The sequence below is a fragment of the Protopterus annectens genome, chromosome 7.part1 (genome assembly GCF_019279795.1).
Source record: "Protopterus annectens isolate FY-2018-M chromosome 7.part1, PAN1.0, whole genome shotgun sequence".
Lineage (NCBI taxonomy): Eukaryota > Metazoa > Chordata > Ceratodontiformes > Protopteridae > Protopterus > Protopterus annectens.
Window position 1 is genome coordinate 367,838,768 of NC_056740.1, and position 14,342 is coordinate 367,853,109.

A 14,342-nucleotide genomic window follows, 5' to 3' on the forward strand; every position below is an offset into this window, starting at 1 on the left:
GGTTTTGTGTGTTCAAGAGGCATTGACCATACATCCCTTTTTGAATAGCATAGCATTCTCCTTAAATTTAATTTATTCCTATATAAAAAAGAGGGTTTAGTCCCCACAAGTTTACCAATAGTGTCATCAGTACAGAGAATAGACCAGTGTTTCGTAATAATATTCTTGATTGCTGGACAATCAGTACTATATGGTAAAGAAACCCTTACATGAGTTGATCTATCATCTCTACCATTGTCTATTGTAATGGATCCACCAGTAATAACTGGTCCAAAATAAGGGGCTGCTCTGTTCAGTCTAAGTTTATTGACATCTAAGAGGTTGGACTCAATCTCTTGTGAGCTATAGCCCCGTTCTTCTAGCCTTACCTTGAGGTCACTCACTTCATTTAGGAAGCCTTCTTCTGTGGCATTTAGCCTAGAGGTTCTCATCCCCTGGCCTCTAATGATATTCTTAAAAATATGCTGTGGGTGCATACTACCACGCTGTAATAGAGTATTAAAATAGCAAGGTTTCCTATAGACACCTGCATTAATCAAACCACATGCTAACTTTTCTATATACAAGTCAAGAAATTCTATCTGTCTATCTAGGAGATGTTTTAACTGTATAAATGTAGCCTATGTACTTGAAGGTCTTTGTTACATGATCTGATGAAGCTCAAATGAATGAGTGAAAGAGCTTATCTGACCTGCAGTGGAATTAAAGTTGGATTTTAACCTGAGGATTTTGCCTTTTATTTGGATTTTAACCTGAGGATTTTGCCTTTCATTTATACTTGTGACTCTGCATCAGCCTAGTTGCTCCTTTTGGTTTCAACAATATTATTTAAGTTTTTCTGGAGCACTGGGCATTTATCCTGTTTGTCAGCGAGTGGTTTGTTCCTGTTTTATTAGCTTCTTTTTTTCTCGCTGATTTTGGAGCAGAGTCTACTACCAGTGAATAGCGTTTGCTTAGCGCATAACTTTTGTTTGTATTTTTACCCTGCATACAGCCATTTTTGGCTATTTTATTTGTTACTGTGCCTTTGCACTATTTTTTCTATTATGCAGAGTCAGAGTGAAACTGTAGATATTGAGCTAGACTACGAGCCCCGAGGTGTAGACCTGGGCTCAGTCGCTCATCTACAGAAGAGGTTTGAACAGAATCTCGTCTGTTCAACAGTCACTTCCTGGCAATTCGGCACTTTGGAGCGCTTTGATGACGCGGATACAGCGACACCCGATTTGGATGAGCTACAACGCCTGTTAGACAGTCTAGAGAAAGACTTTGCACATTTGAAACATCTGCAAACACAGCGTTTGCATTTTCGTTATTGTTTGGAGACAAAAATTGTACCGAGAGGATTACGTATATTAAACATGCCCAATCAGGGGGAACATTATCCAGAGTTGCTTTCAAGGTGGCAGCGCCTGAACTTGGAGGTAAGCAAACAGTACATGGAGTTACTTATTGACTTTTTTGCCTCTGAAGAGGATAAACTCATTAATAACATTAAGAAACAACAGAAGAGAATTTTTTCTTGTTTCCCAAGTACTGTAATAGAACCACTATTTGAAAGCCTGTTGGATGGAATATCAGCCTTAGAGCGGAAACTTCTCCAACAGAAGAGAAGCAAGATAATTAGAGATCACAGAGATTTTAATTTAGGACAAGTCTTCGTTTGGCCTAAACATGGACATTATAGTGCTACCATTAAACCTAATGACTATACTAGTGTTAGACAACTGAGTTCCGAACCTAGTACTGGTTCTGAAAATGTTAATGTTGTTAATAATGCTTGTGAAGCTGTGGATATTACTAACTGTGTACATAACAATGTATCGCCTAGTAATAGGGTACAAAATATAGCTAACATTAATAACACTACTACTTCCAATGATACTGATGATGTAATTACTATTTTACATAGTGAGAGTGGATCTAGCTCTATTAATACAAATACTAAAGAAGTTAGTCAGCCTATTACTGTGAATAATATTGCAGACAGAACTAACTTATATCCAGCAGTACATGTTGTGAAGGGACCGATCAATAAGAGGTTGTCAGTAGATGATGGCATAGTGAGATCTAAGTTACCTCACAAAGTACATACCACCATCACTACAGGAGTAGTAAGTGAGCTCCCTTTTCCCTCCCAGTCTGAAAGGACAAGAATATAACAAGGGGACGCTCTATGAGCAGGGGGAGACAGAAACGCAAATTATCAGAAGAGTATGTACCACATCAGACAATAAAGAAGATGTGGAAGAACAAAGTAAATTAGATACAGCTGAAATTTTGATACCAGCAGATTCTATGATACATAACATCTCAGGATATTTGTTGACTGAATGTGATGAGAAATTATTATGTAAAGGCCTAAACTTTATACCAAGTGCACACAGTAACTTTACGGACACTGTAGTAGACATGAGACTTTTCTGTCGAAACCTTATGCTTAAATTGCTATTTCATGATAAAACTGATAGTGAATTGACAGACAATAACGTTACTAGACCACCAAAGTTTAAGAAGCTTAGCAACTTTGTCCCACCTAATCATCCGTTAGTTGAGGCATATTTGAAACTAACTGAGGATGATTTGTATGAATATTTCTCTAAAGAAATATAGGAAGAATGGTAATTTGACTAGAGGGGAGCAGACTAGCTTACTTAAACTCCAGTCATTACAGTCCATAACCATCAAACCAGCTGATAAAGGTGGTCGGATAGTAGTTATGGACACTAGCAAATATCATGATGCTATGATTAAACTCTTGGAAGATGATTTCTATTTACAAGTTAACGAACAAATAGTGCAAGCCACTATTAGTCACGTAAACAATATGTTATTAGATATGTTGAAAGGTGATATCTTGGATCAAGAATTGTTTGACTATCTCTTTGTTAAGAATCCACTTGTACCAACAATACATGGGTTACCTAAGATTCACAAAGACTCCATTGACCCACCAATGAGACCCATAGTGTCTGGTCAGGGTTGGATCACTGAAAACCTTTCTGTCTATGTTGAGAAACATTTGCGACCTATATTAAATAAGAACAAAGTTGTACTGAAAGATTCCAAACAGTTTTTAACAGATTTGTATGACTGTTTAGGTGGCATTTGTGACGTTGATAACTTGATTTTTGTAACGTTTGACATCAAGTCATTGTTTACTGTGTTACCAAATAACATAGGGCTGATTTATATCACTGAGTATCTACTCTTACATAGCGAATATACATCAGTTAAAGTAGACCTCATTGTACATTTCCTTGAACTCATTTTGAATAACAATCTTTTCACCTATGACAACAAGTTTTACCAACAGCGAGGTGGCGTAGCCATGGGCACACCTTGTGCCAACAGCTATGCAAACATGTTTTTGGCATTTTGGGAATTTGAGAGTCTCTTTAATTTAGAAATGTTTAAACAACATGTAACTTTTTATAGACGTTTCGTGGATGATGTTTTTGTTTTATGGAGAGGCAGTGTTGATGATTTGTTTGTGTTCCATACTACATTGAACAACCTCACTGGCTATTTAACCTTCAGTATGAATCACTCTAGAGAGAAGATAGAATTTCTTGACTTGTATATAGAAAAGTTAGCATGTGGTTTGATTAATACAGGTGTCTATAGGAAACCTTGCTATTTTAATACTCTATTACAGCGTGATAGTATGCACCCACAGCATATTTTTAAGAATATCATTAGAGGCCAGGGGATGAGAACCTCTAGGCTAAATGCCACCGAAGAAGGCTTCCTAAATGAAGTGAGTGACCTCAAGGTAAGGCTAGAAGAACGGGGCTATAGCTCACAAGAGATTGAGTCCAACCTCTTAGATGTCAATAAACTTAGACTGAACAGAGCAGCCCCTTATTTTGGACCAGTTATTACTGGTGGATCCATTACAATAGACAATGGTAGAGATGATAGATCAACTCATGTAAGGGTTTCTTTACCATATAGTACTGATTGTCCAGCAATCAAGAATATTATTACGAAACACTGGCCTATTCTCTGTACTGATGACACTATCGGTAAACTTGTGGGGACTAAACCCTCTTTTTTATATAGGAATAAATTAAATTTAAGGAGAATGTTATGCTATTCAAAAAGGGATGTATGGTCAATGCCTCTTGAACACACAAAACCATGTGGACGCTGTAATTATTGTAATTCTCTTGACCCCAGTCCATTTTTTGAACATCCTGACATGCACACTAACTTTAGCATACGTGCTGTAGCTACTTGTGATACTACTCATATAGTTTATTTGGCAGTGTGCCAAATATGTGATGCATTTTATGTTGGCAAAACCAATCGTCGTTTTAAAGACAGGATAAGAGAACATCTTTACCATATTAGGAAGGCTTCACCTCACAATGCCTTAGCTAAGCACGTAGCCCAAGCAGGTCCTGAACATTATTTCTTATTTAGAGCTCTTGAGAATATCAAACCCAGTATACGATGAGGTGACATCAGGAACCATACTGAGAGCAAGGAGAGTATGTGGATAGTTAGATTGAGAGCAGATAGGGGTTTAGGTCTCAATGAAAGAGCCTCCATTAAACCTATGTTAAACAAACGGAGGAATGTTTGTAGATTTTATAATAAATGATGGAACATATATGTTTTTATCCCTTGAAATATATTTCTTTTGACATATATATCTATATATACATATTTATTAGAGCATCTTGAGTGTTCATGGAGAGTTTTTATATGTTTTTTATATTTACTTTGTCATTTTATACATCTCAGCATGTTTATATGTGCATATATTTTTAAGCTTAGATTAACTCATGAATATGTAAACAAGAAGCAGCTTTTGGTAGGCCAATAGGAGATGTTTTAACTGTATAAATGTAGCCTATGTACTTGAAGGTCTTTGTTACATGATCTGATGAAGCTCAAATGAATGAGTGAAAGCGCTTATCTGACCTGCAGTGGAATTAAAGTTGGATTTTAACCTGAGGATTTTGCCTTTCATTTGGATTTTAACCTGAGGATTTTGCCTTTCATTTATACTTGTGACTCTGCATCAGCCTAGTTGCTCCTTTTGGTTTCAACAATATAATTTAAGTTTTTCTGGAGCACTGGGCGTTTATCCTGTTTGTCAGCGAGTGGTTTGTTCCTACTTTATAATCATAGTTTAAAATTGAAACGGGTTTGTATGAAGCTATGTCTGACATGCCTTTACTGTCTTGCCAAAGTTATTGTGCTAAAGGTTTTTGTGTTCTAGAGTTTTTATCAAAAATAGTTACTTAATAGCAATCTTTCTAAACTCATGCATATTATCCAGGTGCTCCCTTATTTTCTGTTTAGCAATCTGCATTTGTGCCTCCTTTTATTCTGTGAGATTCCCCCTTTTCTCTAATACTTTAACCTTTGTCATCCCCTGTAAGTAATTCATATTGCTTCTTAACCATGTCTATTTCTCTTTTATTTCTACCCCATTTTTAACCCCTAGTTTCATTTTATCCTGCTCATGAGTTATAACTTCTGAAGATAGTGGTATCTTCCCTAAGAACACTTGAATAATTTCCACTATGCATTCCTTAAACTCCTCCCTTTTTATCAGGTAGGTGAGAAAGCACTAGTGTCTCATTTTTAAATTATTACTCTGCATTTTTATCTTGGTATTTACTGATGCATGATCTGAAATAGTTATAAGATGTGTGCTGAAGCTTTCAATCAAATGCACATATTTCTGTGAAATATAATCTCTGTCAAGTCTAGCCAAGTTAGTGTATCTGGGGAATAATATATAAATTCTGTTTGAGTTCCTGCTACTGAATTAAAATCTTCCATACTAAATATTTTCATAAATTCTTCAGAAATCTCCTGTCTTTTGTTATATTTTTCTATTTAGGTCCCCCTTATATATCCTCAATATTGCAAATCAAATTTCAGCCCTACCTATAAGTAGTATTCCCTGCTGAATGCTGATTATTTCTCACAACATTTTCTTAAGCTCCATAATAGCAGTTTTAAGTGCAATATAAATACATGTCAGCATAATTCTCCTCCCTAGCCAATAGCTCTTACTACTACAAATCTACCATTCTTGTCTTTTTCTCCTCTTCTATCACTATTACAGCCCCTCTAGCATTTAGTATAATTACTACCCTTTTCCTTTGTCCCAGACATTCTGCTTAATATCCACCCTGAAATCCTTTCTTTGTCAAATTCACATGCTTATTTATTTCCAACTGTGTCTCCAGTATCACTGCTATTTCCACCATGCATTTCTTATATAATTCAATACTACTTCCTTTCTGTCTATGCCTGTAAGCCCATTTACATTACAAGATAGTATGGATAGTATAGCCATTAATATAAAAAGCTATTGCTCCCACCTATTTTACGTCAGGTTTTTGAATGTGTACTTCTTACTTTCAGGTTACATGCAATGTTTAGCAGGCTGTGATTTTATAAAATTGTTTCTTCTCATCTCCATTTGAACCTATGCCACATTTTCAGTACTTTTTGTTTTGATAAAACCCCTCAAACAGAAAACGTAATACATTTTCAAAACATACAATCCCTTATTAGTTTAGAACAAATGCACAAAACTATGTACATATTCAAATACGTTTAATCCCTTTGATAGGAACAATTGCCGCAAATCAACAGTTGCACCCACAGATATTGTCTAACCTAAAATCCAGGTTATTCATGCTAAAACACATGCTGCAGCTTGTGTTTCCACTTACATGGATTGTTGTATGTTGTTTTCATATCTGCATTCCTCTCCGAGATGTGAAAAACAGTTTGCATACTTTCTGAAAGTATTAACATTTTACCCTAGGAAAAAGTGCATTGGTTATATTTAAATAAGTTGTACAGTTTTTTGTTACATATATTAAAGTATTAAGGTTGCTTGAGAGGCTGCTGTCTCTTATTCATTTACCATAATCTCAGATTTATTTTTCACTGTACTGGTTGGCATTGTTCATAGGTTCATAGGTTCATAGGTTGGTACTAGGCTATTGGCCCTAGGGCCTATACAAGCCTAGCCATAACAATTCCCTGGCTATTTCTTCCTTCCCTGGACCCCTGTCTAGCAGGGTGACTGATGTGATCCCCGGGGTGAATTTCCTTTCTCCCATCCAATCATCAAGGTTCCTTTTGAAGAGGGCCAAAGAGACGCTCTGCTTGACATATATGGGCAGTCTATTCCAGAGTCTGGGGAGTCTCTGGGTCAGGAACCTATCCCTCCAGCATGTTTTGTTTATTGTGATGACAAGGTTTAGATCCCTGGAGTGTGTGGTTCAGAGGGATTGGGATTTCTTTAAGTGTAGCATGTCCAACAGCTCTGGGTTTGACATGGCCTTGTATGTTAAGCAAAGATCACCTTGGAGTAGACGATATGCGACAGAGTATAGCTGAAGTTTTTTAAGGTGGTCAGCATAGGGCATCTGCTTTAGGCCTGTGATCCTTTTAGTGAGGTTTTTCCGCGGCCTTTCCAGTTGTTGCAGATGTCTTGAGAGGTACATACCAAATGAGGCATTGTATTCTATAATGGGTCTAATGAGGGATGAGTACAATGGGACAATGACCTCCTTTTTCTAGTTGAAAAGCCCTTAGTGATGAGGTGTGCCACATAGAAGGATTTCCTGACTGTTGTGGCAATGTGGTTATCGAAGGTGAGACCACTGTCCACCTGTGTCCCTAGGTCTATTATCACACTTTCGGTATTTAGTGTACTGCCACCTATGTGGTAATTCACGGGTACATGTTTTTTCCCAAATGGGATAACTATCCATTTATTGGCATTGAGCTTGAGCCCATGGCTCTGGCACCAAGCATCTGTTTCTGTAAGGCCCTTTTGTAGAGTATCCACATAATTTGGGGATTCAATAATGGCTCCCAGTTTGCAGTCATCTGTGAACTTTGTTAGCCAGAGTCCCCTAGTGTTGGCCTGTACTTCAGAGAAGTAGATGCTAAACAAGAGAGGTCCCAGGACTGAACCCTGAGGTACTCCACTTGTTACTTGTCTGGAGCTGGATTTGGAGTCAGCTACTTTTACGGTGTGGGTTCTGTCAGTAAGCCAGTTGGCAACCCATCAAGTGACATAGGGATTAATGCTCAGCTTAGTAAGTTTATCTATGATTCCAGAGTGGGGGATGGTGCAAAGGCCTTGGCAATGTCCAGATAGGCTGTGTGGACTGCCTTACCCTCATCTACGGCTCTGGAGACTGATTCGAAGAAGTCAATCAGGTTCAGGAGACAAGATCGGCCATTCACAAACCCAAACTGGGTGGGGTCCAGTGTTTTAAGGTTGCCAATGTCTTTGTTTATAAGTTCCATGATAATACATTCCATGCCCTTGCAGATCAGGCTCGTCAGGCTGATGGGGCAGACGTTCCAGTGATCCAAGGTGGCTCCCCCCTTGTGGAGTGGGGTAACTGTAGCTGTGCGCCACTCAGTGGGCATGAAGCCTGAGGTGAGGGTATGATTAAACATGACACTTAGGTGCGGTGCCAGTTCATTTTGTAGTTCATGTAGTACACAGCCCGGGATGACATCTGGTTACATGGATGCTGTATTCTTAGCTTTGGAGAGTGCGTTTTTTACCTGTGTGGCCGTTATTACTGGAATTTGGCAATCTTCTGGTACTGAGATGGGTCATTTAGGGGGTGAGAGGGGGGGGTGAAGTTGGCACTGAATCGATCTGCCAGGATATTGGCAATATCCTTGGGATCAGTATATTTAATGCCATTCTGTTGTAGCTCAGAGCAGATCTGAGCATTGCCATTTAGATTCTTGACATAGCTATAGAACGCCTTGTGGTTGTCTTATGAATCTTTGGCAATTTTATTTTCGTAGCTAGCTTTGGAGGATTTCATGAGGGATCTCTGCTTCTTACTGGGGCTGGTAAGGGAGTTTTTTGCATCCTGGGATTTTCCTCTTTTCTACAACACTTTCTTCCTTTTGTTGTAAAGTTTGTTTATGGCTGGGGACCACCAGATTGGCTTCCTTTTTTGGAGGAGAGCATCTTGGTTCTATTTGGGATGGCATGATTCATGCATGAGTGGATGTGCTTGTACAGTGCCTTAGTGTATGACTCAGCAGTCGAATTTTCAGTTCCCGTCTGCATGGGTGTCATGAAGTTTGTAACTTCTGACTTGAGTAGCATGACGTTGGCTTTGGAGAAGTTTTTTTATGGAGGTTTCCTTACTGAGGGGTGGGGGTGGGATGTGGATGTTAAGGGTGATTAGCTTATGGTCTGACCTGACCAACGAGGGGGTGACCATAGGTGTGAAGCATTGATTTCTTATGTTGGTAATGACCAGGTCTAGGATATTGGAACCCCTGGTGGGACTATGGATTAGTTGATCCAGGGCATTGGAATTTATGAATTTCAAGAACTATTGGGCAAAGGTGTTGGTACACGAGTAGTTTTCCCAGTTAATGGCAGGGTAGTTGCAATCACCCAGTATTAGGGTGTTTGGTTGTATATTAATATTTTCCAGTATATTTAGAAAGGTGAAGTGAGAATCGTGGGGCATGGTGAGGGATCTGTAGCAAGCTACAATTTGGATTGCAGTCTTACCTAGTGTTACTTGCACCTGGAGAATTTCAGACACATTGCGTTGGGCAACTAACCTGGTGGTGTGAATATCCTTCATGAATATGGACACTCCTCCACCTTTAGTGTTTCGATCCTGGTTTGGTGGCCAAAAAGTGTGGTAAGAGTTGAAGCCTGGTATTGCAGGGGTACTCTCTGGAGCCTTGAACCAGGTCTCAGTTACTGCACAGATATCAATGTTCTCTATTTTTAGGAGTGCCTTGACAGAGTGCATTTTGAGGTTTAGACTTCTAGCATTGAGTAGCATTACCTTCAGATTTTGCAGGCTTGTACCTGTTATGGTGGTGGTTTTGTCCTTTGAACTTTGCCTAAAAAAGGCACTATAGGGGTGGCAAGAGCCTTAGCCAGTAACCTGAATCCCAGGGGCGACAGGTGCAGACCATCTCTGGCAAAGCATTGTGGTCTGTCGATCATGTCATCCCTGGCAGACAGATACTGTATCACCTTTGAATGACACCAGAAGCTTAGACAATTGTTGAAGTAAATCATCTTGTCCTTATATTGCGGTATCATTCTTGATGAAGGCAGGATGCTGCTCAGGGCTAGGGTCATACCTGCCTGGGCCACATGATTCGAGAACTCTTCCATGTCTCTTTTCATGTAGTCCAGGGAGGTACATCTCAAGTCATTCACTCCAACATGGACAATGACAGAGTCATATTTGTACTTGTTGTGGAGTGACTTGAGTGCATGAGTTATGTTGTGGATCCTGGCACCCAACAGGCAGCTCACTGTAATTTTCACCTTGTTCAGCCTGGTGAGTGGGACATCAGTGTGCTTGACTATAGAGTCACCTATGACTAAAGTGTTAGGTACGTTGTCTTGCATTAGGGGCTGTTGCTGGGTGGCACACTGGTGTTGTGAGCTATGTGACACTTTGGTTGTGAATGGTGTTTGTTTGTGTTTCAGCTTCGGAGGTCCTTGTTGCTTGGGCAGGTTACAGTTAAGGGCCTCCACATATGTGGATTTAGTGTTGCTATGTGTGGGTGTTGGTGGTGTGAGTTTAAAAGGGCTATGTGTTGCTTGAGGTGTAGTATGGGTGTTAATCTTCTCCTCTTGACTGTCTAGCGCAATCTTGGGTGAAGAGAGCTTTGCTTCCAGTTTGGATATGTAATTGCATCTCTCACAGGTTGTAGTGTTGGGTGGTAGGAGGAGAGGGTTGTCTGTGTACATGAGACAATTGCTGCATTGCTCCAGTATGCCCAGATTCACAAGGTGGACAGGAGAAATCAACGGAAGCTGACCCTTGGACATGCCTGGCTTGGTGCTTTTTTTTTGAAAAGTACAGGAGCTGTTTTCCCTTACCTTAGTAAGGTACTTTGCAATTATAGGCTGTTTAGTCCCTATGATTAGTTTCTCCTTATTAATAAGGAGAGTTGAGTGCATGTATCAGTTTAAGGCTTCCTAGTGCTTTCCAGCGGGTATTAGAGCAAGTGCCAGTCACAGGGATGCTTAAAAGTAAGATGAAAAAAATGGGTTATCCTAAACACTGCAGTGTACACTAGAGAAGTTAGATATGAAAGTAAGTAACTTAAATTTTACCTGTCTAAAAAGTTAAGTTTTAGTGGAGAGTCGCTTTTTTTAAAATAGCAAGATAGATTGAAAGGGGGTGATCACTTTTATATTCTGGTACTATGGAATACAGTAGAATGGCCAATATATTTAAATAACAAACCAAATATAAAGGCAGAGAGGTAACCAAGGCTTCTCAATAATCCATTCATAAAGTGCCTGTATCTGCAACGTTTTATTTTACCCCTTAAATAGAAGGTTTAGTTCCAAGCTCCACCCCTCAGTTCACAAATCATTAACCTTAAATAACCTCTTTTATCTTATGTATGAGCCCTTAATTGATCAGTTCTAATTTCTGCCTGACTCACAAGAGACAGAGCTATGGTGTCTTTTGAAGTTTTAATATGCAGTTAAAAGCAGAACACAAGCAAAACACAAGGAAAAGAAAACAAATTACAGCACGCAAAATATAAAAAGGCAACAAACTAATACAAAATACAACAAATAAAAAGCAAACCAACCTTTCCCTCACAACAAAGTGTAGCAGATTCTGAGTGAGCCTTTCCAATAAAGCTCTGAAATGTTTTATTTTACCCCTTAAATTGTTGCAATTTTTCTCAGCAAATAATGCTCAGAACTCTCAAGATTAAATGTTTGTACCTTTAGACAGATCATCTCCAGCAAAATGTAGTCAGCAATGAAGCTTTGTAAATTTCACATAGAACAGAATGTACAGCTGCATTTGCAGCAGATTGTTTAACTCCCACTGAACATTTGCTAATTGAAATAAAAAAAAAATAATATCTTTGCAGATGTAAGAGGCTTGGCATTTTTCATGGTTTTTATCCTTTTGTCTTATTTTTCAAGCCTACTTACACAAAATACTTGTTTATAGCTTAAGCCAAGGACATTAATCTAGAAATTCACCCTTGTAAAAGTAAGAGAAAACATCTTAATTTTACATATAGTATGATATAGTTAGTGCACTTTTACACCCCTCCACCACCACAGCTGCCCAAGATCATAGCATATTATCATTAAACTATCTTTTGTCCAACCTTTTTTCTCTTGTTATACTGTAAAGCCTAAATGTCTTACAACTAAAAAAGTACTTATTTACTTTAAAATATCTAATACATACGACAGTCATTGAAGAGACTACTTCACATTTAAAATACCTGCACTATACAGAACTGCTTTACTATATATAACATTAAGTTTATATCATGAAATTTTTATACAAACACAAAGAAGAACAAAAAAAAACTGTTATAGCTACCCTTTTCTCCTTTTTACTGTCCTAAACATTAATTACATAAAGTAGGGTATATGCATTACAGTCCATCTATAGGTTTAACAAAGTCAACAAAAGTCCAATTTTTCTCAACTAGCTTTTCTTGCAAAACCATATTTCTCAAACGTGATTGATGTCTTATAGTCTCAACTTATTCACTAATTTCAATGTTGCTGGTTTTCTGCCTGTTCATCTTCATCTCCCAACATCAGACACTGATTAAAGTCCAAGATACTCCTGATTCTTCTTGTCAACTCCTGTGCTTTTTTCTGCCTCAAATTTTCCTTTGGAATATTGGAAAAGGTTTCACTGGCAAAGTCTGTCTATGAGCATTATTTTACACATTTACTGAGTTATTATGTAAGGCATAGGCAAACATACATTGATATAAAAGAAAACAAACCATATTAACATATTCTCTTTTTGAGCTTTATTATGAGAAGATTGAGGAGTAGAATCCCTATTTGCCGGCCTACATTTTCTTAAATACACTTTTTTATTTCCCCCTTAGCCTGTTCTGCATCAGTAACTGTCTTTGATCCATTAGGAAAATAATATTCTGAGGACAGCTGGATACAGTAGCTTGAATATGACACCTGTCTCTCAACATTCTTTGATCTGGAATAAATCTGCTTCTCTTCTTCATGGTGTATATAGTAAATAACCATTTTTGATAAGCACTTTTCCATCTCAAAATTTTAATACTTTTCCCTTCTATTGTAGTTTTGTCAGGATCAACTTTTTCTGCTGGTATGATTGCATCTTTGCTAATACAGATCTTGGCTGTTTTCTCATGGCTAGATTTGGAGCATATACCTGATGTGCCCTTTCAATTAACAAATCCTGCTGTGGAATACCAGTTCAGTTGCTTATTTGTGCTGTCATAAAATTAATACAGTCTGTTCTTTCCTATTTCTTGATTATAGCAGAATATCTCTGGTTTTCTCTGCGTTATGTCTTCTAACTCCACTATTTTTTTGAAACAGCTCTTCTCGAGAAGTCTCATGCTCAGTCAATCTTTTCTTCATTTCAAACTGATTTTTGCAGTTTTATTAGTTCTTCTAAATAGCTTGTTAAAACTTCTTCTATTTTTTACCTCCTTTTGTTATTTGAGTTGATATAATGCTTTAATGTTTCATTTATTTTAGTTACGTCTGAGTACACTTGATTTACTTTTTTTTTTCAAAATTACTGGAAGGCAGTTTCTTGTACCAATGTTGAAGCTTGAACTGCTTTTTGCAAAACAGCTGCAGAATTGATCTTATTGTTTTCTGTTCACCTTTTCAGGTTGCTTTTCTTTCAGGCTCTGTTAATTTCTTCTTTGCTGGCATCTGGGGAGTGGACTTACTGGCCACTAACTGAATTTTACTCAAGCTGACACTGTTTTTGGCTCTTAATTTTCAATTTCTTTTTTTTCACACTGGGAGAACTGAAATCAGTGTGTAGCCATCTTGGAAGTCATCTGGTATTTATTTAGTATTTACTTCATTTGAGCAGATAGATGGACTGGACCAAAATTAGTTTAATTTCTACCACAATCTTATTACAAACACTCAGGGACATAACTAAGGGAGGTACTATGTGGCTACAGAAATATCCAGAAATTCAACCATTTAAACTGAACAGTTTTGTGAAAAGAAACACAATGGATGTAATACTAATTCCTCAAAACCTGATCTAGGGAAAATTAATTACTGAAAGTATATATAGAACTGGCAGTATGAACTGTCAAATCAAAAATGCAGTAAAAGAAATAAACAATTAGTATTTGTTGCTTGACAATTATGTTGTTGGGTGACTATGCTTTCTACTCCACACTGTGGGGGCTTTGCTACCACACTCCCAAGCTTTTAGTAAATGTATTATTTTCTGTGTTACACTAACCTGGAATACAGTTATACTGGAGGAAGCTAAAAAAGAAAGTGGAATAGGGAAGGATTTGAATTTGGG